We start from the raw sequence: 25,913 nt of genomic DNA on the forward strand, positions 1-25,913 counted from the left end.
CCTTCGGACTATTTTTGATCAAACTTTACTGGACTTTATCTTGTACTAAACATTATTCACGATATTCCCTTTATCATATATCTGTACACCGTGGATGGCTCGATTATAATCATGTATTGTCTAACCGCTGACTGGTTAGCGTGCAACAAAAGCTTTTCACTGTACCTCGATACATGTGACAATAAATTAAACTAACAAGCCACAGCAGAGGACTTAATTAACAAGGTTGGAGCTAATGTCATGTAAAAAGTTGCTGTCAGTTCGATCAGTTCAAATTAGGAGAGCTTAGGGGCAGGAGAGTGGCGCAGCCTTGCTGCCTTACAGTGCCTGAGACTCGGTTTCGATCCTGACTGCGGGTGCTGTCTGTGTGCAGTTTTTGTTCAGTCTCCCTGTGACAACGTGGGTTCTCCACAGCTGCTCCAGTTTCCTCCCACACTCCAAAGACTTACAGGATTGTAGATTAATTAGTTTCAGTAATATATAGTAAATTTCCTATCCTAGTGTGTAGGATAGTGCTTGTGTACCGTGTGAGCGTTAGTCAGCACGGATCCAGCGGGCCGAAGGGCCTGTATCCCCACTGTATCTCTAAAGTCTAAAGACAGATGAGATGAGTAGACCAGGGGCTCACACGTGACAGAAAATTCTGTGCCTTCAAATTTCATACTTGTAGCCAGGACGAGAATGGAACTATTGAAACTCTTTTAATAACATGAAGCAGATCTTCTTCTAACATTTTCATAATTTTATCCTGATCTTTTGGACATTTCCACATATCCTAAGTGACATAAAAAGAACCAGTCTGCCGTGAATGTATTTATGTAAATAATGCAGCACCTGGAAGCGATGTAAAGTTTCTGCAACCTTTATGTAGCAATTAATTTTCTTAAAGAGCAAAAACAATTTGAATTATTTTTTGCATATTGAAGCATTTTGACTGTTTCATCTCTAACTGTATCTTGGTTCGAAAAATCCACAACAAATTGACAACATGGTGCCTTACAGAGACCCTGGTTCAATCCTGACTATGGGTGCTGTCTGCACGGAGTTTGTACGTTCTCCTTGTGACCGCGTGACTTTTATCCGGGATCGCCAGTCTCCTCCCACACTACAAAGAAGTGCAGGTTTGTAGGTTAATTGGCTTCGTATAATTGTAAATTGTCCCTAGCGTGTAGGAGAGTGTAAATGTGCAGAGATCGCTGGTTGGCAAGGACTCAGTGGGCTGAAGGACTTAATTCTGCGCTCTATCTCAAAACTAAACTAAACTTAAACTAAGTCTCAAGAATCTCCTTCATCGCATCCTGGATAAGGCATGTACGAAGGAACTGCAGATGTTGGTTTACACCAATGATAGACACAAAATGCTGGAGTAACTCAGTGGGTCAAACAGCATCTCTGGAGAGAAGGAATAGATGACGTTTGAATAAGGTGCTATCGTAATGGCTCTTACCACTCAGATTTATTTACCATTCGCCTCAATGCACATGAAACAATTATCAATAAAACATTAACACAACAACAAGCAGCATCACCTGTAGCCCATTAGTTCGAAGCAGCGTTTTCTGATGCAGAATTATGTTTTTTGTATTTAACTCAATCGTAATCCGAATATGTTTCATTTATTTATTGTTGAAAAAGCAAAATTGAATTGGCCGGACCTACAGGTGAAATTATCGCTATTTCCTATCATTCTTCCATGAAACTGAGAGTAACTTTGGGACATCCACACACGCACATTTAACATGGAAAACCTGAAGTTGTAGAGGGTAATGCAGTCCTCTTTCACAGCTTTGCTGTGGCCTGATCTCCTCCACAATCACCGGAGATCAATTGTATTGATGAAAAAAAGTTTTTTTCCCCCAAAACTAATCGCAACTTATAAATTCCCATACTAATGTCATGCTACTAAACACACTTCTTTGAAGATGTGTTTTTCCATCCTGGTCTGCAGTTTGATAGTCATTTTTACCGCGATAGACTGCTCAGCCAGTCGGACATTAGACTTTAAACTTAAGAGATGCACCTTAGAAACAGGCCCTTCGGCCCACCGAGTCCGTGCCGACCAGCAATCCCCCCACACTAACACTATCCTACTAGCTAGCGACAATTTACAATTTTACCAAAGCCAATTAACCTACAAACCTGTACGTCTTTGCAATGTGGGAGGAAACGGGAGCACCCAGAGAAATCCCACGCTTTCACGGGGAGAACGTACAAACTCCATACATACAGCAAACATAGTCAGGATCGAACCCAGGTCACGGGCGTTGTGAGGTGGCAACTGCACTGCTGTGCCACCGTGGCGCCCCAATTAGGACATACCACAGAGCCAGACGTCCAAGGAAGGTGACGCTGGAGGCCCCCCAGCAGCCTGGGGCTCGCCTGGATCGGGCACTGCTCCACAAGACCCAGTGGACTGGACTTGTAGAGGGCGTTAAAACCTGGAACCTCCAGCATGTGGTCTCAATACACTATTTCTCTACACTTTGGTAGTCAGGCATTGTGCTCAGGTATCAAAGATTGAGCAGTCATGAACTACTATCAACCTCATTGGTGACCCTTGGATTATCTTTGATTGGACTTACCTTATACTAAACGTTATTCCCTTATCATGTATCCATACATTGAAAACGGCTCGATTACAATCTTGTACTGCCGTTCCGCTTACTGGTTAGCACGCAGCAAAAGCTTTTCACTGTACCTCGGTACACGTAACAATAAACTAAACTGGTTTGGCAATACTTTACTGAACTGTTTGTAAGAAAATAAATTTCACTGTGCATTTTCACGTGAAAATAAAGCTCTGTTGTGCACCGTTTGTGTGTATATAGAGTAAACTGCAGGAAAATTAGTTCTGTGTGTGTGTGTGTGTGTGTGTGTGTGTGTGTGTGTGTGTGTGTGTGTGTGTGTGTGTGTGTGTGTGTGTGTACACACACCAAACATTTTTTTCTTGTTCATTATATTGTTTACACTGTACTATGTTTACATATTCTGTTGTGCTGCAGCAAGCAAGAATTTATGTAAAAATTTACATACGCATATATATACACACACGCACGTGTTACACACGTATATATATATATATATGTGTGTGTAATGTACGTGTGTGTATGTGTATATTTACACACATACATATATGTATATACATACACACACTTAATAATACAAACTATATATATACACATATATACACGTGTTTGTGTTTGTGTGTATGTGTGCGCGTGTGGGAAGGAACTACAGATACTGGTTTAAACCGAAGATAGACACAAAAAACTGGAGTAACTCAGCGGGTCAGGTAGTATCTCTGGAGAAAAGGAGTGGATGACGTTGTGGGTCAAGACCCTTCTTCAGACTGAAAAGTCACAGGAAAGGGAAACAAGAGATATAGACAATGATGTGGCGAGATATAGAGCAATTGAATGAAAGACATGCAAAAAAGTAACAACAATAAAGGAAACAGGTCATTGTTAGCTGTAAGGTACACAAAATTGCTGGAGAAACTCAGCGGGTACAGCAGCATCTATGGAGCGAAGGAAATATGCGACGTTTCGGGGCGAAACCTTTCTTCAGACTGATGGGGGGTGGGGGGGAGAAGGAAGGAAAAAGGGAGGGGGAGGAGCCCGAGGGCAGGGGGATGGGAGGAGACAGCTCGAGGGTTAGGGGAGGAGACAGCAAGGGCTAGCAAAATTGGGAGAATTCAACGTTCAAATTGTTCAACATTATTAGCTGTAACTCGTTGAGAATGAAAAGCTGTGTGTGTGTGTGTGTGTGTGTGTGTGTGTGTGTGTGTGTGGGTGTGTGTGTGTGTGTGTGTGTGTGTGTGTGTGTGTGTGTGTGTGTGTGTGTGTGTGTGTGTGTGTGTGTGTGCGCACACACACACACACACACACACACACACATCAGCTTAATATCCTCTGGTACACAGATCATAGCAAATAATATTGTGTTAATTACAAATGTGTAAAGTTCTTTCCCCAAGCAAAGATGTTAATATATCCACAAACACAATCAACTTTTTCTTTATTGTGTCTCAAACTTTAAAATTATTCATTTACCTTCAGCAAGTATTTAATGACAAACTCTCAGGCAAAGATTGCTGGAGTAACAGATCGAATATTCCATGAGCACAGTTATAGGATGTACGTTAAAGCCAGACACATGTCACGTGTGCACAATCTAGATTTAGTTCTCAAATCTCTTGGGCAAAGATCGTAGAGGGACAAGATAGACCACTCCTTCGAAATTCAATGGGCTGACGTGTAGTACGCAACGGAACGTCACGGCCGCCATTTGTTACAGCGACACTCGACTTCCGGTATTCCACCCGCTGTGATTCAAAGCAAAGATTATAGAGCTCCGCTATAATCTTTGATCCAAAGCAAAGATCCTCAAGTATCTTGTAGCGGGAACAGCCCCTTCCTTTGTGTAGTTTCCCTTGCATTGTATTGCTTTAACACACACTGCAAAAAATTAAATTTAACGTATATATATTTAATATATTTATATGAATGTGTGTCTGTGTGTGAGAGGCAAGTTAGAGATAATAGTTTATTCTCATGTATCAGAAGCTACTTTGATTTAAATAATCGCTATTAATTTATTTGTCTTGTAAGATGATATACATAAACCATAAAGGCAATTATATATATAATTATATAGTAATAATATATATATGCATATATATATTTACACACACATATATATACACATACATATATACACACACATATATGCACATACATACATACATATACACATACATACACATATATATATACACACATACATATATATATATATACATATATATATATATATAAACACATATATACATACATATATATACACACATATACATATACATGCATATATATACACATACATATATATTTATACATATGATTAACATGTAGAGGAACCAACGAGAGAGCAGGCTATTTTAGACTGGGTATTGAGTAATGAGGAAGGGTTAGTTAGCAATCTTGTTGTACTGCCCCCTTGGGCAAGAGTGACCATAATATGGTTGAGTTCTTCATTAGGCAGGCAGTGACTAGTGGGGTACCGCAAGGCTCAGTGCTGGGACCCCAGCTATTTACAATATATATTAATGATCTGGATGAGGGAATTGAAGGCAATATCTCCAAGTTTGCGGATGACACTAAGCTGGGGGACAGTGTTAGCTGTGAGGAGGATGCTAGGAGACTGCAAGGTGACTTGGATAGGCTGGGTGAGTGGTCAAATGTTTGGCAGATGCAGTATAATGTGGATAAATGTGAGGTTATCCATTTTGGTGGCAAAAACAGGAAAGCAGACTATTATCTAAATGGCGGCTGACTAGGAAAAGGGGAGATGCAGCGAGACCTGGGTGTCATGGTACACCAGTCATTGAAAGTAGGCATGCAGGTGCAGCAGGCAGTGAAGAAAGCGAATGGTATGTTAGCTTTCATAGCGAAAGGATTTGAGTATAGGAGCAGGGAGTTTCTACTGCAGTTGTACAGGGTCTTGGTGAGACCACACCTGGAGTATTGCGTACAGTTTTGGTCTCAAAATCTGAGGAAGGACATTATTGCCATAGAGGGAGTGCAGAGAAGGTTCACCAGACTGATTGATTCCTGGGATGTCAGGACTGTCTTATGAAGAAAGACTGGATACACTTGGTTTATACTCTCTAGAATTTAGGAGATTGAGAGGGGATCTTATAGAAACTTACAAAATTCTTAAGGGGTTGGACAGACTAGATGCAGGAAGATTGCTCCCGATGTTGGGGAAGTCCAGGACAAGGGGTCACAGCTTAAGGATAAGGGGGGAATCCTTTAAAACCGAGATGAGAAGAACCTTTTTCACACAGAGAGTGGTGAATCTCTGGAACTCTCTGCCGCAGAGGGTAGTCGAGGCCAGTTCATTGGCTATATTTAAGAGGGAGTTAGATGCGGCCCTTGCGGCTAAAGGGGTATGGAGAGAAGGCAGGTACGGGATACTGAGTTGGATGATCAGCCATGATCATATTGAATGGCGGTGCAGGCTCGAAGGCCCGAATGGCCTACTCCTGCACCTAATTTCTATGTTTCTATGTTTCTATTATTTTCCAACGATCAATAGATTTACGATCAGTTCCTGTGGATTGGAGGATAGCTAATGCTATCCCACTTTTCAAGAAAGGAGCGAGAGAGAAAATGGGGAATTACAGACCAGTTAGCCTGACTTTGGTGGTGTGAAAGATGCTGGAGTCAATTATTAAAGATGTAATAATGGGGCATTTGGATAGCAGTAAAAGCATTAGTCCAAGTCAACATGGATTTATGATTTTACAATGCATTTAAGCCTCTCCCATTTTTATGAGATGAATTCCTGGAATATGCAGGAAGTTTATTGTAACCTAGTGCTACTTGCCTGAACAATGGATGATATATCACTTAAATGCAATTGTTTTCAGTTGTGTGGAGAGACCTGTATATTGAAAATGTGTTTTGCCTCTAATATGTCAATTTACCTTAAATGTAGAAGAGCTTATTAAAATCTTCTTACAAAGACAATTAAGTATTTTCTATCTATCCTCTTTTGGACCCAAGGCATAGCAGAGCTGCCAACTCTCACGAAGAGGTAAGGGAGGGAGAGATGGAAGGGTGGGAGAGAGGGAAGGGAAGGAGATCGCGAAGAGAGGGGGGAGAGAGAGAGAGAGAGAGAGAGATCGAGAGAAGAGAGGGGAGCGAGAGATCGAGAGGAGGGGAGAGAGAGATCGAGAGAAGAGAGGGAGAAGGGGGGAGAGGGAGGGGAGAGAGAGATCGAGAGAAGAGAGGGAGAAGGGGGAGAGGGAGAGTGGAACGATAGCACATTATAACGCGCAGCCGTCCCATTCCGACCAAAGATTATAGAGCAGAGCTCCACTAGTATCTTTGATTGCGGCCGCCGCCACCGAACCCCCCGACCCACCATTGCACCCAAAGATGATAGAGCAGAGTTACATAATATTTGATTGCACCCTTCTTCACGGTGGGCTTGTGATGTCTTGTATGTATGTGAGTGTTGTTTGCTATGTCCCTATGTTCGAGGAATATAATGGGTAACAGCCGCCCATTCTCGGACTCGAAAAATCTCCTGTTCACTGGACCCAATGTGTCCGCGGGCCATATTGTGCAGACTAATCCCTTACAAAACAAAACCAAAAACGTACAGAAGTGTTAAAATTGTCTTTATTATTGTGGTGAGTAAAGAACTATTAAAAATAAGTCTAATAACTTTCTAATGTACCGACTAATGTTTCCCAATGGCCGTTGATGGGAGAACAGAAAATACCATTTTCACGACAGAATATCGACTGAAAATAATAATAATATTTTCTCACCTTTCTTTTTTATTGGGGAACCTAAAGAATGACAGGTTGGGTCGTTTAGATTTACGATTAGAATACTTGATAGCAGAGCAGTGAGATGGAATTTAGACCAGGACGCCATGACAGTGTGGGGGAAGCCAATAAAATGCTTAACAATATGGCGTCGACGGTCACACACGTCATACTACGCGTTTTTCGAGGAGTGGTCTATCTTGTTCCTCTACGATCTTTGCTCTTGGGGGGGAAATATCAGGTTCATGCCTGGGCCTTAGGGAAATGTTGAAACCTTCAATTAAAAAACTTTAATGACAGCATTAAAGGATACAAACACCAAAAGACTGCATTTAATAGTGTTATTACGAAATACATAATTCTGAGATTTTGTGACACTGATTCAGGTTTAATTTTGGACTGCTTTAGTTGCATTAACAAATCTCACAGTGAGTAATTTGTGGGAACTCAATATCCAAATGCACATGTATACGGCAATACTTTTCTTAGATACAAACGCAGCCATGTGTGACATAGCATAACTCCCTTAACAATCAGAAACTGTATCACAGCACCATCTATAGGAATAATATACACTTAAGTGTTTTAATGAAATAAAAGCACCACCTACAGAATCTAAGAGAACTGCAGCATTAATATGATAGTGCACATTGATAACTCCCTGCCTGTAGCATTTAGGATTTGCATTCCAGAACTGACCACGCCTGTAAACTGATCCAATGTAGTTACAGCACTAGTGCCTACCCAACAATGTGGACAATTACCCTGGCATGTGCAATACACAAAAAGCAAACAAATTAAATAGTCAACAGTATAATGGAAGTTGTCAATAACAACTCTTACTCACCAATAAACCTGCTGTTTGATGCCGAATTTGGATTTCAGCAAGACACTGTGTACAGAATCATGAGGGGAATAGATAGGGTAAATGCACAGAGTATTTCACCCATGGTAGGGATAACAAGAACCAGAGGACATAGCTTTAAGCTCAGAGGGGCAAGATTTAATAGGAACCTTTTCCACAGAGGGTGTTGTATATGGAACGAGAGCTGCTAGAGGACGTAGTGAGGCAGGTACCAACGGCATTTAGACATTTGGACAGATACATGGATAGGAGAGATTAAGAGCAATACGGTCCAAACGTGGGCAAGTTTAGATGAGGGTATCTGGGTCTGTATGGACGAGTTGGCTGCAGGGCCTGTTTCCGTGTTGTATGATGCCGAGACTTGGCTCCAGACCCCAACACAACCTTTGTCACAACATGGACCAAAATGCTAGATTCCACAGCTGAGGCGAGGGTGTGATGGCGTCAAGGCAATATTTGACCAGGTGTGGCATCAAGGAGTGCCAGTGAATGACTGAGCATCAAGGAGAGAATCACCCCGCCAACTGGAGTCAACCTTGGCCACAGGAAGAGGTTTATGGTTATTGGAGGTCAAATCACTCCAGCTCCATGACATTGTTGCCAGAGATCCTTGGTCAAAGCATCCTCATCAATGGCCTTTCTTCATCATGTCACAATTCCATTCTCAATAGATGAACACTCCCTGTCAGTAAGACCTAGATACCATTAACTGAAAATTGGCAAGCAACGTATATTTCTTAAACAAGAGAGAGTTTCTCCATTCACCCATGACATTTAATGATATTACCATAACATTACGACAAACTAACCATCAATATCCTTGGGTCAGCAGTGACCTGCCACATAAATGCCACATTTGCAACATCAATAGCACCCCAAAGGTCTTTATTTAGACTTTGGACATTAGAGATACAGCAGGGAAACAGGCCCTTTGGCCCAACGAGTCCACGTCAACCAGTGATCATCCATACACTAGTTCTATCCTACACACTAGGGACAATTTCCAATTTACAGAAGCTAGTTAACCTACAAACCTGTACATCATCGGAGTGTGGGAGCATCAGGAGAAAACCCACGCGGTCACTGGGAGAAGGGACAAACTCCATACTGACAGCAGCCGTAGTCAGGATCGAACCTGGTTCTCGGGCGCTGTGTGGCAGCAACTCTCCCGGAGCGCAACTGTGTCACTCCTTCCTCCACGTGCCATCAAGAAACAGCTAGAGCCAGTGGATGCAACTAAGGCCATGGGCCCTGACACAGTGGTGCAGCGGTAGAGTTGCTGCCTTAGAGCACCAGAGACACAGGTTCGATCCTGACCACGGATGCTGTCTGTACATAGTTTGTACGTTCTCCATCCGACTGTGTGGGTTTTCTCCAGGTGCTCCAGTTTCCTCCCACACTCCAGACATACAGGAAATGCAGGGTGATTGCCCCAATGCATTTCACCAGTTCTATACCAGCATCAGAGGCATCTTTCACTCCATCCCTCACCAGAACCTTGGAAAATAAGTTCATGAGTAATAGGAGCAGAATTAGGCCTTTCGGTCAACTCTGCCATTCAATCATATCTTTCCCTCTAATCTCCATTCTCCTGCCTTCTCCCCATAAACCCTGACAACCGTACTAACCAAAAATCTATCTATCTGCCTTAAAATATCCAATAACCTGGCCTCCACAGCCTTCTGTGGTTAGGAATTCCAGATTCAACCCCCTCTGACTAAAGAAATTCTGCCTCATTTCCTTCCGAAAGAAACCTCCTTTAATTCTCAGGCTACGACCTCTGGTCCTAGATTCTCCCACTAGTGGAAACATCCTCACCGCATCCACTCTATCCAGGCCTTTCACTATTTAGTGTGTTTTGGTAAATCTGACTACCTCCCTGTGCTTCTTCTTCCTGCCTACGGGCAGGAACTGAAGAGCGCGCAATGATGAAGAGAACCATGAGATGCTGGTCAGGCAGAGGAACAGTTACAGGACTGCTTCGAATCAGTGGGCCCAGACAGACCACGCTCAAAGATGCACCAGCGGACCTGTATTGATGTGCCACAGTCATCGGCAACTTTATATAGAGGTGGGTTGACGAGTGCGTCAACCCTCAAAAAACATTCCACGTCTTCCCCAAGCAGAAGCAATGGAAGAACCAGGAGATCCAGGAAACATATAAAATTATAAAAGGACTGGACAAGCTAGATGCAGGAAAAATGTTCCCAATGTTGGGCGAGTCCAGAACCAGGGGCCACAGTCTTAGAATAAAGGGGAGATCATTTAAGACTGAGGTGAGAAAAAACGTTTTCACCCAGAGAGTTGTGAATTTATGGAATTCCCTGCCACAGAGGGCAGTGGAGTCCAAGTCACTGGATGGATTTAAGAGAGAGTTAGATAGAGCTCTAGGGGCTAATTGAGTCAAGGGATATGGGGAGAAGGCAGGCACGGGTTATTGATAGGGGACGATCAGCCATGATCACAATGAATGATGGTACTGGCTCGAAGGGCCGAATGGCCTCCTCCTGCACCTATTTTCTATGTTTCTAGATGGGTACCCCATTGAGCATCTAGGATTGGCAATCCAGAGTCATACAAGAAGTCCAGGTACAACCACATGAAGGCCACACAGTGAGCACAGAGAGATAACTCTGGACTGAGCTGGAGTCACGGGTGGATGCTCGACAGCTGTGGCAGAGCTTGCACAGTATCACCTCCGCCAAGGCACAACTGGGGAGTCGCTTCCAGGTGAGCTCAACGCCTTTTATGCGTAGGAAAGAACTGCAGATGCTGGTTTAAATCGAAGGTAGTCTCGTCCCGACACGTCGCCCATTCCTTCTCTCCAGAGATGCTGCCTGTCCCACTGAGTTACTCCAGCATTGTGTGTCTACCTTCAAGGCCTTTCATGTTCACTTTGTGAGGGGGAACAATGAGACACGAGAGTATCTCAGCGGGTCAGCCAGTATCTCCGGAGGAAAGGAACAGGTGACATTTCTGGTTGGAACCCTTCGGTCTGACAGGGTCTGAAGAAGGGTTCCGAGCCAAAACATCACCAATTCCTTTTCTCCAGAGATGCTGCCCGATCTGCTGAGTTACTCCAGCATTTTGTATCTACCTCATGCTGACCAACTGGCTGGATTATACAAGGATATTCTCAACCTCTCACTTTTGCGGTCTGCTTCAAAGGGCATGTATTGTACTGAGTCCAAGAGGAAGGGTATTGGCGATGAGAGAAGGGGGTCATCACTGGGCAATGAGGACTCCTTCCCATAGAAGAAGGCACGGAGGCAGAGGCGAAGGAAGAAAAGCTCTACGTCATGGCAAATGCAGAGCTTGTTGAGGTGGGGCGGAGGGGTACAAAGGTAAGGCCTCTATTATACACAAAGAGCATGGTGACCTGCTTCAATGACCACCATCTTCCATTGTAATGAAGTGCTTCAAGTGGTTTGTGGCCAGGCCATTTTTGAAACCGGATCCACTTCAAATGGCATCCTGCCCCGACATGTCAGGAATGGATGCTATCTCACTGCCTCCCCACTGGATCATCTGGATAATAGGAACACATAATGCCATGCTGCTGCTCATCGAATACAACCCGGCGTTAAACACTATCATCATCTCCAAACTCAACCGTGTCAACACCTCACCTCTCACTTCCAGCGAGGGCCCTCAACAACCCTTCCAGGTGAGATCGACACACAAAGTGCTGGAGTCAGCCAGAGGGTCAGGCAGCACGCTCTCTGGAGAACGTGGGCAGGGTCCTGGCTGGAAATGTCATCTATCCATGTTCTCCAGAGATGCTGCCTGACCTGCTGAGTTACACTAAGATCTGGGCCTCTGTACCTCTCCTTGCAACTGGATCCTTGACTTCCTCATCAGCAGAGCATCTCCTCCTCACTGACACCATGAACAGCTACACCTCAGGGCGGCACAACTGTAGAGTTGCTGCCTTACGTTGCCAGAGGTCCGGGTTCGACCCTGATTGTGAGTTTGTACGTTCTCCCTGCGACCGTGTGGGTTTTCTCTGGGTGCTCTGGTTTGCTCCCACACTCCAAAGACATACAGGTTTGTAGGTTAATTGGTAGTGTGTAAGATAGTGGGGATAATGCGATATTCACTGGTTCACTGATATTCACTTAAAACAGACGGTGTGGGCTGAAGGGCCTGTTTCTGCACCGTCTCTAAACTAGACTAAACTAAAGAAGCTGCCTGACCCACTGAGTTACTCCAGCATTTGGTGTCCATAGTCCATTTTTTTTTTGTTGAATCGATGATGGAGAGAGTTAGCAGTTTCAAATTCCTCGGCAATAACATCATGAATAACCTGTCCTGGGCCCAGCATATAGATGTCATCATGAAAAAGACGAGAGGGGGGTGACTCAATATTCCTAGAATTTTTAAGTCATTTGGCATGCCCCCAAAACTCTAACAAACTTGTGGAGAGGCACAGCAGAAAATATCCCCAGTGGTTGCATCATGGTCAGATATAGCAATTCCAACACATGAGGTTGCAGAGAATGGTGGACTCAGCCCGGTCCATCATGGGCACAGCCCGCCCCATCAGCAAAAGCACCTACAAGAGGTGCCACCTCAAGGCAACATGTCCCCACCATCTGGGGCCATTCCCTCTTCCCACTCCTTCCGTCAGACAGGAGATACAGATGCCTGAAGTCACATGGCAACAGTCTCAGGAACAGATACTTTCCGACAACGATCAGATCCTTAAAGCAACCGACACAAACCACACCTTCCCTCAGCAATGGAACACTACAAACCACTTTAATTCCTTTAGTTAGAGGGAGGTGAATCTGTGAGATTCATTGCCACTGAAGGCTTTGGAGACCAAGCTGGAGATTCATAGGCTCTTGATTTGTATGGGTGTCAGGGGTTATGGGGAGAAGGCAGGAGAATGGGGTTGAGAGGGAAAGATAGATCAACCATGATTGGAATGAACTATCGATGGGCTGAATGGCCTAATTCTGCTCCTGTAACTGTGAACTTGTGAACTTCATGGACTTGTTTTCCATTTTGCACAAATATCTTGTTTTTGGCAATGTTTTCTTTTGCAATGTTATCTTTTTTCTTTTCCCCGTCCAGTAGAATTTATAACTAATTTCCGTTTTTGTATATTGTCTGAGACTATGCCTGTGATGCTTGCTGCAGGCAAGATGCTTTTATTGTACTTGTATAAGAAAGAATTGCAGATGCTGGAGAAATCGAATGTAGATAAAAATGCTGGAGAAACGCAGCGAGTGAGGCAGCATCTATGGAGCAAAGGAATAGGTGACGTTTCTGTTCTTCAGTCTGAAGAAGGGTCTTGCCCCGAAACATCACCTATTCCTTCGCTCCATAGATGCTGCTTCACCCATTGAGTTTCTCCCACATTTTTGTCTACTTTTTTTTGTACTGTATATGGTAATAAACTCAATGTGTTTTTTCAAAAATCTCTTTAGATGAATTGTTATGGCAGCAATTAGACTTGAATTCCCAGATAGTCATTGGATATGATTATTTTATATTTTGCTTCACAAAACTAGGAGGTCCTTTTCTACAACAAACAATCAGGACCAGATGGGGGCAGAGCAGTAGAGCTACTGTCTTACGGCACCAGGGACCCAGGGTTACGATTCAGACTACGGGTGCTTGTCGATAGGGATTTTTGTAGGTTCTCCCCGTGACCTGCGTGGGTTTCTCAGAGAGCTTTGGCTTCCTCCCACACTCCAAAGACGTACAGGTTTGTAAGTTAATTCGCTTGGTAAAAATGTAAAAACAATTCCCTAGTGTGTAGTAGAGTAGGGCTAATGTGTGGGGATCGTTGGTCGTTGTGGACTCTGTGTTTAAGATGAGAGAAAGCTAATGGAGAGACAGGACATTTAGTCCCACTTTATTTTAGTTTTTAGTTTAGAGATTCAGTGCGGAAATAGGCCGTTCGGCCCACCGAGTCCGTACCGACCGACCATCCCACCATATTAACACTGTCCTATAGTAGGGACATTTTCCACATTTATACCAAACCAATCAACCTACAAACCTGTACGTCTTTGGAGTGTAGGCAGAAACCAAAGTTATCGGAGAAAACTCACACGGTCACGGGGAGAGCGTTCAAACTTCGTACAACATGCAGGCACTCGTAGCCAGGATCGAAACTGGTTCTCTGGTGCTGTAGGGCCGCAAACTCTACCGCTGTGCCAACTTTCAAATGCCCACTTACCACAATGTTTAGCCAGGTTTTCCAATGGAGTCAAGAGATATGGGGAGAAGGCAGGCACGGGTTATTGATAGGGGACGATCAGCCATGATCTCAATGAATGGCGGTGCTGGCACGAAGGGCCGAATGGCCTCCTCCTGCACCTATTTTCTATGTTTCTAATCAGTCTCTGGTAAGTGATGATTCCCCACATTGATCATGATGGTGGATCGCCAAGGTGACTTCATTGAATGCCAAGAAGAGATAGTCTCTTGCTGGAGATGCTCACTGCAGGTCATTTAACTAATTGCACGTGATACTTCCCAATTATTACTCCAGGTCTGAATGTTCTCAAGATTTTTTTGGGTGTGGGGAAAGACGCACAGAAAGATTGCAGGAGGTATCCAGGCCAGAGGTTAGTTGGATCACTCGCTGAAATATTGTGGCCCAGGGGCGGCATGGTAGCCTTGCGGTAGAGCTGCCGCCATACAGCGCCAGAGACCAGGGTTCGATCCTGACTATGGATGCTTGTATGTTCCCCCCATGACCTGCGCGGGATTACTCCGAGATCTTTGGTTTCCTTTCACACTGCAAAGGCTTACAGGTTTGTAGGTTAATTGGCTTGGACTGAATGTAAAATGGTCCCTAGTGTGTGCAGGGTAGTGTTAATGTGCGGGGATCGCTGACCGGTGCGGACTCAGTGGGCCGAAGGGCCTGTTTCCGTGCTGTAATCTCGAAACTAAATTATACTAATAGTCCAGAGGATGGGTACCATGCAAAGCGGTACATGCCTCAATCCCACAGATCGTTTTGCACACAGAGTGATACAGAGGAATATGGTAAGTAATAGAGGGGTGGAACCTGCCTGCTGTGTAAACAATGCACTGAAGGAACAGCCTGGGGCTCGACTGAACCGGGCACCACTCAAACAGGTCTAGCACGTGGACTGGATTTGGCCTGCAATGGCACAGTGCAGTGGAGGCTACCAACAGCTACTCTTGGCCAGGGTGAGTCTACAACACCTCCAGGACAATGGGCCTTCATGGTCTGGTTAAGAACTCTACACTAACAACGGGGACTTGAAAATGGCTCCAGATATGGCAACTCTGTTTCCAGTCTCAGTGTACTAATATTATACACTTGTACTGTATCTGAGATGCTTATCTAGGATGTACCTACAGTAAGTGTTAGGCATAGTGATACTAGTACTGAACAATATACAAACATTTGTGCATTTCACTATACCTCGGTACATGTGACAAAATACCATTCTGTGACTGCTTGGGTTTTTCCCGAGAGCTCCGGTTTCCTTTCACATTACTTAGATGGAGGTTAGGCTTAATTGGTTTTGGTAAAATTGTAAATTGGCCCTAGCGTGTAGGATGGAATTGGTGTACGGGATGATCGCTGGTTTGCATGGTCTTGCTGGGCCGAAGGGCCCATTTCTACGCTGTATCTCTAAAATCTAAAGTAGTGACATGTGACTTTGGAGACTGGGCAATTTTCAAGGCTTATCAATTAACCTGGATGAATATGCCACAGTCGTTACTGACTACATAAAGGAGAGTGTGGAGGAGTGCGTTCCTTCCAAGATCATCTGAGTATTCCCTAACCAGAAGCCTTGGATTAAACAGGAGGTCCTCAATCTACTGAGGGCCAGATCTGCAGTGTCATAAGGTCATAAGGAATAGGAGTAGAATTAGGCCATTCGGCCCATCAAGTCTACTCTGCCATTCAATCATGGCTGATCGACCCATCCTGCTGCCTCCTCCCCATAACCTCAGACACCTGTTCAAGTCAGGTGTTCCAGAGTCATACAACTAGTCCAGGTACGACCTTCAGAATGCCATCTCAAACGTAAAGAGATTCTTACGGACTAATCTGTAGACTCAGATGCATGCCGGGCAACGTTAGCAGGGCCTGCACGCCATCACTTCCTCCAAGTGTCAACGATGCATCACTCCCAGATGAACTCAATTATTTTTGTGCTCACCTCGAAAGGGAGAACAGCTATGTATCTCAACGATCCCCCACTTCCCCTGACAAAATGATGAAAAATCCCACTCTCCAAAGTCGACATTACAAGATCCCTCATGACGGTGAACCTTTGGAAAACATCCGGCCTAGGTGGTGTCATAAGGTTAGAAGGGATAGGAGCAGAATTAGGCCATTTGGCCCATCATGTCTGCTCTGCCATTCAATCATGGCTGATCTATCTCTCCCTCCTAACCCCATTCTCCAGACTTCTCCCCATAACAGGAGGTGCACCAGGCTGTGTTCTTAAAACCTGCATGTACCAACTGGCTGGAGTTTTTGCAGACATCTTATGACTGTGGTCCAACATTCCAACCTGCTCTAAAAGGATATCCATAACACCAGTGCAAAACAACAAGGTATTCTGCCTCAATGGTGACCGACCAATGACATTCATGTCCATGGTGATGAAGTGCTTTGAGAGGTTGGTTACAATGCAAATCAACTCCTGCCTCAGTAATGGTCTGGATCCATCTCAATTTGCCTCCCACCACAAGAGTGCCACGTTGGCGGATCAGTAGAGTTGCCGCCTTACAGCGTCAGAGACCTGGCTTAGATCCTGACTACGGGTACTGTCTGGACGGAGTTTGTGCGTTCTCCCCGTGACCACGTGGGTTTTCCCCGGGTGCTCTGGTTTCCTCCCACATTCCAAAGACGTACAGGTTTGTGGGATAATACGGCTTTGGTAAAAATTGTAAATTACTGAGGCAGGAGTTGATTGGTAAAAATTGTAAATTGTTTGTAGGATAGTGCTAGTACATGGGCTGACTCAGTGGGCTGTATCTCGAGACACAAACTCTCTGGATCTCCGCTCAGCACTGGTTCACTTGGACAATAGAAACAGCTACATCAACCTGTTGTTCACTGACTGCAGCTCGGAGTTCAACACCACCGTACCTTCAAACCTCATCGTCAAACCCGGAGTCCTGGGTCTCCGCACCACCGTATACAACTGGTTGCTCAACTTGTTCAAGAAGGAACTGCAGATGCTGGAAGATCGAAGGTACACAAAAATGCTGGAGAAACTCAGCGGGTGCAGCAGCATCTATGGAGTGAAGGAAATAGGCGACGTTTCGAGCCGAAACCCTTCTTCAGACTGAAAAATGGTTTCGGCCCGAAACGTCGCCTATTTCCTTCGCTCCATAGATGCTGCTGCACCCACTGAGTTTCTCCAGCATTTTTGTGTACCTTGGTTGCTCAACTTCCTCATTGACTAACAGCAATCAGTGTGCATTAACAACAACACTTCCTTCTCGCTGACCATGAGCACAGTGGCACCTCAAGTCTCTGTGCATATACTGTAGACCCCTCTCTCTTTACCCGTGACTACACAACCACACACAGGTCCAGCGCTATCTTTACAGTTGCTGATGAAACCATGGTCATTGGGCCCGTAATGGGTTATGATGAGTCAGCGTACAGAAGGCAGATCAGTGATCTGGTTGAGTGTTACCAGAACAACAGTCCTGGTCTCAAAGTCAGCAGGATCAAGGAGCTGATTGCTGACTACATGGAAACTGTGGAACCATGCACCTGTCTTATTTGGTGGAGAGAGTCAAAAGCTCCAAATTTCTGGGCGCACTGGTTTCTGATGATCCATCCTGGGCCTAGCGTATTGAAGCAGTTATAATGAAAGCACGCCAACGCCTTCACATCCTTGGAGGTTTGAGGAGATGCGGCAGGGCAGCAAATGCTCTACCGATCTTCTACAGGGGTACAGTGGAGAGTATACTGACTGGTTATACCACGGCCTGGTCCGATAATCAGAAGGCCGAAGAATGAAGAAGACTGCAGAAGATTGCGGATATTGGCCGGTGCATCATGCGTACGGACCTCCCCATCATCGAATGGGATCTACAGGAAGCAAAATCTCAAGAAGGCGGCTAATATCATCAAAGGGCTAACACCATCTTGACCACACCACACCACCACCACAACCTTACCTCAGCACCAAATACTATGGACTGTGCACTACTACAGTATGTACTTGCACCATCCTGATCTGCTTTACATAGAACAACTGGTAACTTACTGTATATTTTATGTGTTGCATTGTTTCATTTAATGGGTCTGTACATCCACAGCAAAGAAGAATTCCATTGTTCAAGTCAAGATGCAGAGGATAATTAACACTCTTGACTTGAACCTCGATCCTGCTGCAATCAAGTCCTGGGGATGTGGTGACAGGACTTCACCCACAACAATCCACATTTTTTTACCCCAGCGACAAAGAGTTTACAAGATCCTTCTTGAGTCCGAAGGGTCTCGACCTGAAATGTCGCCTATTTCCTTCGCTCCATAGATGCTGCCTCACCCGCTGGGTTTCTCCAGCATTTTTGTCCACTTATTACAAGAGCTTTTTAATGCTACTTTAACCTCAAGGGTTAGTGTTTTGGCACCCACAGAAGTCATCTTACAAGCCTATATTTGGGCCAAAACTGTGATAGTATCTGAAAACCAAATGGTCCAGGTGAAACTCAAGCTAAAGTTCTGTTAGCAGATAAGCACTACCTGAGATCAATGTCAATAACATCTTTTAAAAAATTGCTAATGATTCAGGGGAGAAAGATTGGGGAGCTATTCATGGAAGGGATTTGTGATAAATTACTGAAGATGCTGGAAACACTTAATGAAGGCTGTGGTGAGGGAAATAGGATGAATGGTTCAGATCATGGACTTGATTGACAAAGTGCAGGTTAGAGCACAAGCGTAGGCGAGGAGAGGAGAGGAGGGGCAACTGTGCACAGTTGGACCACGAGGAGGCATGGAGAGGTAAAGGTAGGTTTGAGGGAGAGGGTGATGGAGGGAGGTGTGGAGGTAGGGGGCAGAGCAAGAGGGAGGCCCGGGGTTGGTATGAGGCAGGGGCCGAGATGGAGGTGGAGGAAACTATGAGAGGGGTAGGGGGGGTGAGGGAGTGATTTGAGTGTGGTACAGTGTGTTGGGATGGAGGGGGGAGGAAAGGGTGGCATCTGGTGTGGGGGAGGGGTATAGGGTTGGGGTGATGTGGTAGGGGTGTGGGTGGGGGGAGTTGGGGGAAAGAGGGAAACAAGGAGGGAGGGAGGGTGGGAATGAGGTGAGAGATTGCGGCAATGTGGGTGTGGGAAGGAGGGTGTCGTGGCGACAGTGGGGGAGGAAGGGGGAGGGAGGAGGGGGATGGGGCGGGAGGAGGGAGGAATAGGGAGAAAGAGGGAGGTTGGGAGAGAGGGAGGGAGGTTTTTGGACGTAAAGTTGGAGGGGGGGAGGGAGGGGGGGGGGGGGTTGGTTTAAGATTGTCTCGGGATGGCCGTGCCAGAGTTGTCCGCGGCCGGGGCACCTCCAGCGGCCGGCGGGGCGCAACCCAGAACGGGCGGGAGGCGGGACCTGGCCCGAGAGAAGGGAACCCGGGCCGGGCGCCGCTCTCTCTTTCTCCGCCGCCGCCGTGGAAGTGTTTCGCTTTCTTTTTAAAACAAGCGGGGTCGGCGGTGGGGCAGTGGTGGGGGGGGGTGGGTGGAGGGGGGGGGAGAGAGAGAGAGAGAGAAAAGCCGGGCGCCGCTTTATCGGCAGCTCCGCCAAACATCGCCCGCCGTGGAAAAGTTTGGAGCGGCCGGGGGTGTGGACCGCCTTCCCCGGGCGCGCAGGCAGCAGCGGCGGCGGCAGCGGGTGTGGGTGCCCGGCCCCGGGGCGGGGAGAACTGGGCTGGCCAAAGGGCCGGGCCGGGCAAGGTGCCGGGGCCAGAGGTAGCGGAGCGGCCGGTCTCCGGACTCTCTCAGGCAGCCGCTCCACAGAGCAGCTCCGAGGGTGCGTAAGGCCACGGGCCGGTCGGTGGCGCAGCTTCCCGCTTGTGGACGCAAACCCCTCGCCACAGCCGCCCCCTTCTCCTTCTCCCTCACCCCCGCCACCATCCTGCATCGCCCTCTTGTTAGCCAAAGGGGGACACGGGCGGCGGTGGGAAGAGACAGAGAGAGACACAGAGAAAAACGGTCTCTAGGAGAGACTTGGCCAACAATAAAAATAGAGAGAGGGAGAGGAGGAGGGGGAAAAAGAAGGAAGGACTCGATGTTGGACCATTAAAAAGAGCAGATGAACTTGATGAAAGGCACAATTGAAGACAACAAAAAAAACTGTAAAGGGTTGTGTTTTTTTCAGTGTGCCCCGCAAGTCTGCAGTCCCCTCGCCAGAGAGAGTGTGTGTATGTGTGTCTGTGGCGCAAAGGCAGGCAGTGAGCAAGAGTGGGCACTGATGCACAGACAGACACACACACACGCGCACACACTCACAGTAATAATGCAAGCAGCCCAAACATCCAAAATGGGCCAGTAGGAAAAAATATGCAAGCCGCTTTCGTTTTGTTATTTTGTTATTATTTTAGCAGGTTTTTGTTTTTGATAGGTGGGTTGGTGGTGGTATGTGGGGAGGGGAGGTTCCTCTTGAGGGTAGGATAGAGAGAGAGAGAGCCGGGGGGGGGGGGGTGGTGTGTATTAGTGGCGCGGCTGGGAGTGAGTGAGACGGGCTGCGGCGGCCGGAGCGCTGTCCAATGCCCCGGTAAAGGGGCGGCGAGAGCGGCGGCTTGGCGCACCACACCGGGACCACCCTTCCTTCCGCCTTTACGCGCCTTTCACAGCCCCGGGGCTTGGGAAGCCCTAACGCCGGAGCTGAAACGGCTGCGTGCGCCGTGTCCTTTGTGTTTTAAATATAAATCCAAACCCCCTGCTTCTTTTTTTTTCCACCCTCGCCCTTACATCGCGAAAAAAAGAGAGATCACATGTTTCCCCCCCTGTTTGTTTTAAAATAAATATTATTATATATATATGTGTGTTAATAAACAGCCACCTTCCCCGCTTGCAGATGCACTTTTTTTGTAACGCGTAAAATATACATTGCAAACACGGTCTGGCGTAGATGCCTTGAGATTTTAATTCGTAAAAGCGGGCCGCGCACCGCGCCGCGCCCAGGATAGTGGCGGCGGCGGCGGCGGCCTCTGCCTCTGCCCCCTGTCCCTCTCTCTCTCCCCGGCCCCCGTCTCCGTCCCCTGTCCCGGGGCAGAAGCCCAGCTCCGGGGGCGCCATTTTCTGCCAGCACGGAAATACACGGCTCCACAACTTCCAGGCATCGCGGCGCGCAAATAAAGAGAGCCCCCCCGCCCGTCTCCACGCAGCTAGCCAGTCTCACCTGGAGGTTGTGTGGCCCAGCAGCGCTGCCTCCTCTCCGACTCGCCTTTCTCTCTTCCCCCACCGCCGCCGCCGCCGCCGCGCTGCCCGGAGAGAGAGGCTGGTGCTGCCGGCGCGCTGTTGGGCGGGGTGCCGCCGAACCCAGCCACCGGCCGGGGCTTTTGTCCACCTCTTCTTCTCAGTCGGCCGTGGCGAGCGATTAAGACGGAGGGACAGAGCGAAAGAGACACACAGACAGAGAGAGTGGGAGGGAGTGCGTGTGTGTGAGACCGACTCTTCCACGGGCACACACGCTTGAGTCTAAAGTGTGCTGCGCTCCTCTGGAGGGATTAGGTTAACACACACGCTACCGAGCGAGTACGTGAGTGTGCAGCTACCCCAGTCCCGTCTGTCAGAAGACCCGGAGAGTCGGCAACTCACTGGCTGGAGGCTGAGCCACCGTTCCTGAGGGCTGCCTCCAAACCTTTTGTCAGACGCACAGACGCTGCCTCTGTAACCTTGCCTTGCGCAAAAAAAAAATCCAGGGACGTGAGATCAAAGATCAACAGCAGCGGGGCAGAATTATAGTGCACAAGAGGTTAGCTTTCATATGACCCCCAAGTTCCAACGCACTATTTTCATTTCCTTTTTTTTAATTTACAGTTTATTTCACGAGTTTCTTTTTTTTTAAATGTCCATCAGATCCCAAAGGTGCGGCTTAAGTTTTGCTTTATTTTTTTAATTAATCGCATTTATTTTTTATCCAAAATTACTGTTGGATTAATTTTGGCTATTCTTGTTCAGATTTCATCACCGTTCATTCTTTGGAGATTTTGCCAAACTTAACGTTTGAGACTTTGGAATTTGATACATTTTCTGTCTGATCCGTTATTTTAAAAATTGGAGGTACACAAAAAATCTGGAGAAACTCAGCGGGTGCAGCAGCATCTTAAGATTTCAACTATCACTGAAATCTTAAGATGCTGCTGCACCCGCTGAGTTTCTCCAGCATTTTTGTGTACCTTCGATTTTCCAGCATCTGCAGTTCCTTCTTAAACATTTAAAAAATGGAATTCGTCCACGCAAAAAGTCTCTCATTTCAAAACTCCAGATGTTTCATAAATTTGCACCTGTCAAGCCCTATGCCCGGCTCGCTGAGTTACTCGGCACATTGTCTTTTTTTTTTTGGTAAACCAGCATCTGCAGTTCCTTGTGTCTCTATCTCATGCATTGTAAGGTTTTTTTTTGTTTGCCTTTTTTGGCCACCTCGCTACGCCCAATGGGATAAAAGGCAGGTGGAAGAAGACTGATTGAAATCGGGATAAAGAACTCCATCTTTGCATTGACTGGTAGAGTTACTGGATTGTCCCGAAGACTTCTGCCATTGCCACGCTGCTCTTGGTTTCACTTTATATTATACTAATAATGGCCCGTTGCCTATTAAGCAAGGAAGTGTGAATCTAAAGTCTCACTGGATCGTGAGACTAGGGGATAATCCTTCAACAATGGGTAGTTTCAGGATCAATTGATAAAGCCTCATGAAAAAAGTATGCCATTATGCCGAGGTTCATAAGTTTTAGCCATTTTTAATCATGTTATATCGGCAAGAATGCTTAATTGTCGTGTGTTCCGACAATGAAATTCTTACTGGCAGCAGCACCACAGGCCTGTAAACGCAATACACACACAGGTAACATATAATGAACAAAGAAAGAAAAAACAATAAATTAATACACACAATATTAGTGTAAACAAAATCCCATCGTCTTAGTGCAACCAAAAACAGTCCATAGAAGTTCATAGCTGAGGTTAGTGTTGTGGAACATCTATCAGAATCTGATTTTCATGCAAAGGACATTGACTTTAAAGCATCTTTTTTTAATTACTGCAAGTGATATAGAAATGGTGAAGAGCTGAAGACTTGACTTGGTACAGAAGCACTGATGCAAAACTATCACTGAAATCATATACTAATTAGGCAAATGGAAAAGGGGCTTCAGCTAAAGTAAAATTAATGATGTGATGTACTAATTCTCCCCTTACATAGTTTTATTTTATATATTAATATATTGCATGGCTCAGAATTGAGTGAGAATGCTATGTGGAGCCAGTGAAAGAAGTGTATAAAATGTATCCACTTACAGTAAGGATTTGGACTCATAGGTCTTAATAAAGTGATTAAGAAGGAACTGCAGATGCTGGAAAATCGAAGGTACACAAAAATGCTGGAGAAGCTCAGCGGGTGCAGCAGCATCTATGGAACGAAGGAGCTAGGCAATGTTGGAACTATTCCTGAAGCAACATTCTCAGGTGTGATTGTAAGTGTGACCATTCGTTCTTTGTGTGTGCACAACAGCAAATACTGTTAATAAAATGAATAAAAACTAAACTTTTAATTCCAATGTTTGACCATTATTAAAAATGTCATTTGCTCTCAATAACGTTTTCTTTCAGATTCAGATTCAATTTTAATTGTCATTGTCAGTGTACAGTACAGAGACAACGAAATGCATTTAGCATCTCCCTTGAAGAGCGACATAGCAAACGATTTGAATTTTTAAAATAAATAAATAAATAAAAATAATAATAATAATAATAGGGGGGGGGGGGGGGGGGGGTGATTGGCAGTCACCGAGGTACGTTGTTTAGTAGAGTGACAGCCGCCGGAAAGAAGCTGTTCCTCGACCTGTGTGTTTCTATGTGTTAAACGGTCCTGGGAAGATTTTCAAGTATTTAAAAGTAATATTGAACTGCAATTCTATATGAATGTTTTGTGATCAGTGGAAAATAACGTACATCAACCAAAATGTACTTCCCATATGAGTGTGGCTTCATCACCTACCCTTCATGTAAGGTTATCACAATGCTTAGATGGACTGGATTGGTGCACCTGATATTATCAAACTTAGATTAAATGAGTAAGAAGAAACTGCAGATGCTGGTTTACACCGAAGATAGATACAAAATGCTGGAGTAACTCAGCAGGTCAGGTAGCATCTGTTGAGAAAAAGAATAGGTGATGTTTCAGGTAGAGACCCTTCATCAGACCCTTCATCGGATTAATTTTTGTGCATTTTGGATGGTGAAGATAGGTATAAATTCAGTTCATTGGCAACTACTCTGAAAAGCTTCTATATTCCCTGGTCCTTCTAAGGTCATTTGTGGCCGGCCTTGAGTGATCCTGATCTCTTCTCGCCTCCAGCCCTTTGCCCCCCCCCCCCCCCCCCCCACTCTCCCTCCACCACCTACTTTTAGTCTGAAGAAGGGCCCCGACACAAAACATCACCCATCCATTTTCTCCAGAGATGCAGACAAATCAGCTAAATTACTCCAGCATTTTGTTTCTATCTTTGGAATAAACAAGTATATACAGTTCCTTGTTTAGTTTTAGTTTAGTTCAGTTAAGTTTATTGTCACGCGTACCAAGGAACAGTGAAAAGCTTTTGTTGCGTGCCAACCAACCGGCAGAAAGACAATACATGATTACAATCGAGTCACCCACAGTGTCCATATACATGATAAAGTGAATAACGTTTAATGCACGATAAAGTCCAGTGAGGTTCGCTTAGAGATAGTCCGAGTGCCTTCAATGAGGTAGATAGTAGCTCAGGACTGCTCTCTAATTGTTGATAGGATGGTTCAGTTCCTTGATAATGGCTGGGAAGAAACTGTCCCTGAACCTAGGTGGTTGAGGCCAGTTCATTGGCTATATTTAAGAGGGAGTTAGATGTGGCCCTTGTGGCTAAAGGGATCAGGGGGTATGGAGAGAAGGCAGGGATGGGATACTGAGTTGGATGATCAGCCATGATCATATCGAATGGCAGTGCAGGCTCGAAGGGCCGAATGGCCTACTCCTGCACCTATTTTCTATGTTTCTATGTAACCCGGAGGTGTGCATTTTCACACTTCTGTACCTCTTGCCTGATGGGAAATGAGAGAAAAGGGAGTGACCTGGGCAAGAGTCCTCTTTGATTATGCAAAGTGTGAAATGTAAATGGAGCCAATGAACTGATCATTGTTCACAGTCTCAATAGTTCCAGAAGCCTACAATTTATTAAAATGCATTCATTTATTTTTCATTAAAACATTGTTTGTTTCAGGGTATCTCTTTATCCCTCATTATGTTTAAATAGATTTACCACCCATTAACTCTTTACGGTTATAACTCCTGTTGTTAATATTTGTCATCACAAAGAGAGGCTCCTGAGGTCATCCCAACTGTGCAAGCAAATCGCTTTTACCACAATCGCTAACTCTGCAGATCCATTTCCAAACTTGAATTGAGTTTCTAAATAGAAGCTGCTCAAACTGTAATTAACTGTTGCAGATCACAGTTTTCAGGAGAATCAACCATTGAAGGTTAAAAAAAAGCCCCACTTC

At 45.6% G+C, this 25,913-nt stretch overlaps 1 protein-coding gene across 1 annotated transcript in view; it reads right to left on the minus strand.

Annotated features, from left to right (window-relative positions):
- The window catches only part of LOC129706197 (zinc finger protein 800-like), a 101,553-nt gene extending 79,537 nt beyond the window's left edge, over positions 1 to 22,016 (minus strand). The window contains 1 exon segment of the mRNA XM_055650258.1: positions 21,556 to 22,016. The gene's annotated coding sequence lies outside the window, so the exon portion shown is untranslated.
- Between the last annotated feature and the right edge of the window lie 3,897 nt (positions 22,017 to 25,913).

Source organism: Leucoraja erinacea, chromosome 19 (assembly GCF_028641065.1).
Source record: "Leucoraja erinacea ecotype New England chromosome 19, Leri_hhj_1, whole genome shotgun sequence".
Taxonomy (NCBI): Eukaryota; Metazoa; Chordata; class Chondrichthyes; order Rajiformes; family Rajidae; genus Leucoraja; species Leucoraja erinaceus.